The following is a 6508-nucleotide window of genomic DNA, read 5'->3' as shown; positions in this document are numbered from 1 at the left end:
ATATATGTATGTATATATATATATATATATATAGATATATATATGTATATATATATATATATACATACATATATATTATGTATATATATATACATATATGTATATTTATATGTGTGTGTGTGCATGCGTGTGTCTGTTTGTGTATGATGTATGTATGTATGTATCTATATATGTATATAGGTAAATATTAATAAGGAGTGAAACATGTTAATTTTTTATACATATATATATTTGTTTGACTAGATCAAAATATAAGTTTTTATCATAAACTCTTTCATGTAACATTTTAACTCTAAAAGTATTTGTATGCGGTTCCACCAGCTGAATTTTACTCAAAACAACACCAAGATATTGGAGAGTGAAACATCACATAATATTGTTATGTTTATATGGAAAAAAATATATATATATTGATTAAATATTAATGCTAACAGTAGGCCAAAGTAGTTTTATAAAACAACAATATCATACCTTACTGAAAAAACAAAAGCGAAAACAAATCATGTTTCACTGACCGCGGCCAGTTTTTGCTGCCACTTGTCGCATCAAAGTTCAAAGTGTGTTTAAGATGTGCATTTTAAGATCATGTACTGGGGATGTTATCATATAAATTCAACTGGTACTTATTTTTACCACCTTGAACGAATGAGTATCGATGTCAACCTCAGTGGATTTTGAACTCAGAACGTAAAGACAGACGAAATGACTCTAACCATTTTCCCCGGCGTGCTAATAATTCCGCCAGATCACCACCTTCAAGTTAAATAAATATTTTTTTCTACTCTAGGCACAAGGTGTGAAATTTTGGCAGAGGAGGCAAGTCGATTAGATCGCTCCCCAGCACGCAACTGGTACGTAATTTATCTATCTCGAAAGGATGAAAGACAAAGTCGGCCTCTCCGGAATTTGAACTCAGAACTTAGAGACAGACGAAATACCGCTAAGCATTTCGCCCGGCGTGCTAACGATTCTGCCAGGTCCCTGCCTTCACGATAAATATATATTAATTCAACATAGAAAGATAGTAACTAACGCCACATGGAACACTGTATTACATAACCTGATCTGCTAGAAATAAGAGCCAAAACATCCTCAAAATTTACATCTGAGCCTCTTTGAAAGAAACAAACGCCCGTTCATGGGTAAACTAAGAGTGAAGTGTAATAACCCTTTCTACTGTAGGCACTAGGCCTGAAATTTGCGGGGAGGCGTCTAGTTGTTTAGATCGACCCCAGTACGCAACTGATACTGAATTTATCGAACCTGGAAGGTTGAAAGGCAAAGTCGACCTCGGCAGAATTTGAACTCAGAACGTAGAGTCTAAGCATTTTGCTCGGCGTGCTAACGAATCTGCCAAACCCCTGCTTTCAACGTAGTGAGACTGTCACTAACGCCACACGGAACGCTGTATTACATAACGTGATCTCCAGGGAATAATAGCCAAGTCACCCTCAAAATTTACACCACAGTCTCTTTGAAAGAAACAGGCGCCCGTTCATGGGTAAACTAAATGTGAAATGTAATAATAACGACTGGCTCTTGATGAGCTGGACTTGAAAAATATATCGATAGAAGACTATCCAGTAATTTGGTGATTAACATATCAGAAATTAATTCGAGGCATACGAAGTATTATGATTAGCTGCCGTAATGAATGACTGTGCTAATTATAATAATGGGGTGATGCTCATATTGATTGTATGGTTAATGGCTGCGTTGATTAGTAAAAGTGTGTGTGTGAGCAGAATGTTGAAGCGGAGGAGCTTATGGCAAAGGCGAAGAAGATGATGAAGGCATCGGTGTTGCTGTTTTCATGATGATGATGATGATGATGATGATGATGATGATGATGACGACGATGACGATTTTAAGAATAACTGTAACCAACTGCAGTTTATCTGACACTGATAGTTATGATGAAGATAGCGACAACAATGACGGTGACGGTGGTGATGGTGCTATTGGTTGCGGAGATGGTGTTGGTGGTGGCGGCGATGATGATGATTATGAGGATAGTGATGACGATGATGATGATGATGACGAGCAGGAGGAAGAGGAAGCGAATGATGGTGAGGATGATCATGATGATCATGATGATCATGATAGTGGTGGTGGTGGTGGTAGTGATGATGATTATGATGATGATGATGATGATGATGTTGATGATGATGACGATGAAGATGATGATGATGATGATGACGCCGATAATGATCATGATGATATACGAAGAACACGTTTTGTATCCTGCAGCGAGAAGCCGATATTGTGGATAGGAAGAAAAAAATATCGCGAGACTAGCGTTGCTAAAGAATCGAATACAACGACAACGTCTAATTGGTACGAAGCTTACATGGAGGACGACGATGACGACGACGACGATGATGATGATGATGATGATGATGATGATGATGATGGGGATGATGATAATGGTGGTGATGATGAAAGCCGTGATGGCAAGGAGGTCGAGTGGGAGGAGTGCGAGGAGGGATGGCAGGTGGGACTTCGTTTGGAGATTAAGTTGATGATAAAGAAGATGGCGTCTTCTCTGTAGATATCTTTACACCTTTGCACCAGTACAATCGGCTAAGTCTGATACACAACGGCTACTACTACTAAAGCTGCCACCATAACTACCACCACCGCCACCACCACTACGATTGCTCCTACTACTATTACCACTTCTGATGCTACTACTACTACTACCACTACCACCACGCCTGTTGCTGCTGCTGCTGCTGCTGCAACTACTACTACTACTACTACTACTACTACTACTACTACTACTACTACTACTACTACTACCGCTACTACGGCTTCTGCTGCTGCCACCATAAATCAAAGATAAGCAAAAAAGTCAACAGGTAATCCTACGTACACAAATATAAATAAATGAGTCATATATACACACACATACACACACGCATACACACACATATATATATATATATCGAGAGAGAGAGAGAAAGAGAGAGACAGAGAGAGAGAAGGAGGGAGGGAGAGATATACCCTCACACACTCATACACACATACACACATGTATGTATATTATGTATATATATATATATATATATATATATATATTTATTAATTTTTTTCTCATGTATACACAGAAATATACACTTTGTGTGTGCACGTGTGTGTGTGTGTGTGTGAAGCATAAACGTTTACAGTATCTGCCAATCACAATGTTGCTTGGTCTTTCTCTGACCCTCACACATGCAGAAGCATAAATACACGCATTATTGAGATTATACAAATCCGTCTCCGGTAGTTTGGAATTTCATAGTTAGCTTTACGTCACGTGTGCTAGTCAGATGACCCTTTTTGTACGCCGCACAAAATCACAATATAGTGAGTATTTCACTTGTAGATCGTGTTGATGTGGTCAGCCAATGAGACAACCTGACTTCACTGTTTTCCTCGTGGTCTGTAAAACTTTTGGAAGGTCATTATAGGTCATAAAATATCTTATTCTTGACATTTTTACATACCCAAGTTTGTCACGCATGTTCATTGTTGCCGAGTTCCGTGACAAACATATTATATCAATTACTGAACCGTTCTGTATCTACGCTGGTTTATTGCACGTCAAGTTTACAGAAGAATTTTCTTTCCCTCAATAATTTTGCTGACAATGCTCGGCGTGTTTCTCGCAAGAATATTGCACGCATATATACTCCCAAATTGCTATCATTATGATCTTTCAATCGAATTAGAATTTTTTGCATGAGACTCCAAAGCCACTTCGTTTCCTGGTTACAACATTGTCTTACAATCTCACTCATTGATTCCCATATAAGATAAATATTTTATTGTGATATTTGGATATGTTTTGTTTTTTTATACGTTGCAGTAATCCATTGAACATGTGCGCCTGAGCCGCCGTCATCCAGTTATCAAAATCATCCAATAGAATTATACTGAATACTAGAAATATTTAGGTTAATCACCTACCTACTTCCATCTTTAAATAATCATCATTAAACTGGCCCCTCACTACCTAAACACGAAATAAATGGTTACCTAAGCTACCACTTAAAAACGCATACACATAGCCATTTTCATACGACACACAAATATACGTGTGTGCGTATGAGCGTATAAGCATAGGTGTCGTGTAACTACAGGCGTGTTTCCGCATACGATATTATCTACATTACGTATTGTACATATTATAATTATGTACGATTGAGGAGGTGAACTACAATCCCAACCTGTCCTGTGGTTCACCTACACTACATGAAATAGCAAGGCACCACTAACTGGCGATGTCACGTCTAAAGATCTATGAGATCCGCTTTTACCAGTAGCAGCTGGTATTCGTATAACCGTATTGGACTTTATATAGTTCTATATTTAAGAGATGAGGAATTAGGTACATTATTTACATTTGACGGATATTTTCCCCCATCTTTTTTGTTAAGTACCATATTCATCTGAATCTAAATTTTTACATATATATATACGGCGGGCTTCTTTCGGTTTCCTTCTACCAAATCCACTCACAAGGCTCTGACGGCCCGAGGCTATAGTAGAAGACACTTGCCCAAGGTGCAGCGTAGTAGGACTGAACTCGGAACCATGTGGTTGTTAAGCAAGCTTCTTACCACACAGCCACCCCCTGCGTCTATAGACAAATTTCGAACGCAGGACATGTGTGTCTGTAACCGAAAACTTCAAAACGTTTCTTGAACTATGCTATGGTTACTTCCGCTTGGCTTACCTCATTATCATGACAAATTTTAAATCTATAAATGTTAAAGCCTACATTATTTACACCCGCAATTTACATCACCAATTAGCGATTAAATTAGCGCGTAATTATTTTTCTGTCTTCAAACAATTTCCATTTTCATTCGACAAACTAAACGCTAATAAAATTTGGTTTTATGCGTTCAGATCCTAATTATTGTAAATGCTATAATATTCTACATAACGGTACATTATCGTTGATATGTTATCATTGCGCATAATACATCTCAGCGACACGGCATTTCCCTGAAGTACCAATTATTAAATCATTCCTGAACTGCTATTCATATTCTCAGAATAAAACCCATGACATACAATTGAAATCAGCTTTTAGGTCGAAATGAAATCCTGTAATTCTAGATTTATTTACGAATCGAGATTACCCTATTAATCTCTTGCTCTCTTTTCTTGATTATAATATATACACCTGTCATCATAATCTGTCTACTTTCTACATTTTCTACCACTGTTGTTATGACCATGCACTCTGTACAGGCTGCGGAAACTCATCGACATTAATATATATATATATATATATATAATTATTTAATCTACTTACCACACAGCCACTCCTGCGCCTGTTTTTTGTTTCCTATTCTTAGCTTTTCTTCTATCATACTTATCTATCTCATATAAATCGAATTATACTTTATAGTCTTTATCCGAGACATCGGTTATTCGAACAACATTGTCTTAGATGTTTGATTGCATCACAATTGGAATTTTAGTGTATTTCGGTTTAGCGATTCAAAGTCTACTTGCTCTATACAACTAATTGAAGAATTTCTTTCGAACTTTTGAAGTCACCAAAGTTAGTTTGATCATTGCTTCTAATTTACACTTTCACATTATTTACAATACGTTATTTCAAACGTTCCAGGCCTGTGGCACTAATGTGGTCGGTGTTACCAATGAATATTATAGACAAATTTTATATGTTGAATATATATCTAGCAACTTAGTCTGAAGAACATGAGACTACTTGCTGTAAATATTTCTTTTAAATACTTGGCAGCAGAAAGACAAAAACAAAGAAAGAAGCAAACAAATCAAATATCCCATGTACAAGAATCTGCTTGGTAGGGTCAGCGAACTTGTGGTAGAAAAAAATATTTGTTTGCGAGAAACTTTTATAGAAATATATTCTACCATTTATATGTGCAAGCATTCATGTTTGTATTTATAGATATAGGATTTTGTATGATTGTCTGCGATTATATCGGTGCAGATCTTAATATGAGATTCTACAGATACACAAACCAATATGCAAAAAGCAAAAACGAAATTCTATTTTATATACAAATAGACACACGCGCGTACACATGTGCACACGCACACACACACGCACACACACACACACACATATACACACACACAAACACACACACATATCTATACTACACAAGTGTGCACACACACAAATACACAGATGCTTGCACTCATATAGATCTATAGTTTTATAAACTTAATATATCGATGCTATGAAGTAAAACCCGAGAAATAAATGGCTATAAGCTGTTTCTACTCGGTAACTCAGCGGTAGACTATCGGAGGATTTTTATGTTTAAAACTTTATAGTAATTTCCATATTCCTGCAGTGCTATGGAAAACTTTTTGCGTAGTGCCCATACCTTTTTGCATAGCAACATTTATATACATTACCCATAATGTATCGCTCTCTTTCTCTGTATGTCTGTCTCTCTCTCTCTCTGTGTATACATACATATATATATATATATATATATATATATATATA

This window comes from Octopus bimaculoides, chromosome 11, assembly GCF_001194135.2.
Source record: "Octopus bimaculoides isolate UCB-OBI-ISO-001 chromosome 11, ASM119413v2, whole genome shotgun sequence".
Classification (NCBI taxonomy): Eukaryota; Metazoa; Mollusca; class Cephalopoda; order Octopoda; family Octopodidae; genus Octopus; species Octopus bimaculoides.
Note: the sequence above shows the minus strand (reverse complement) of the source record.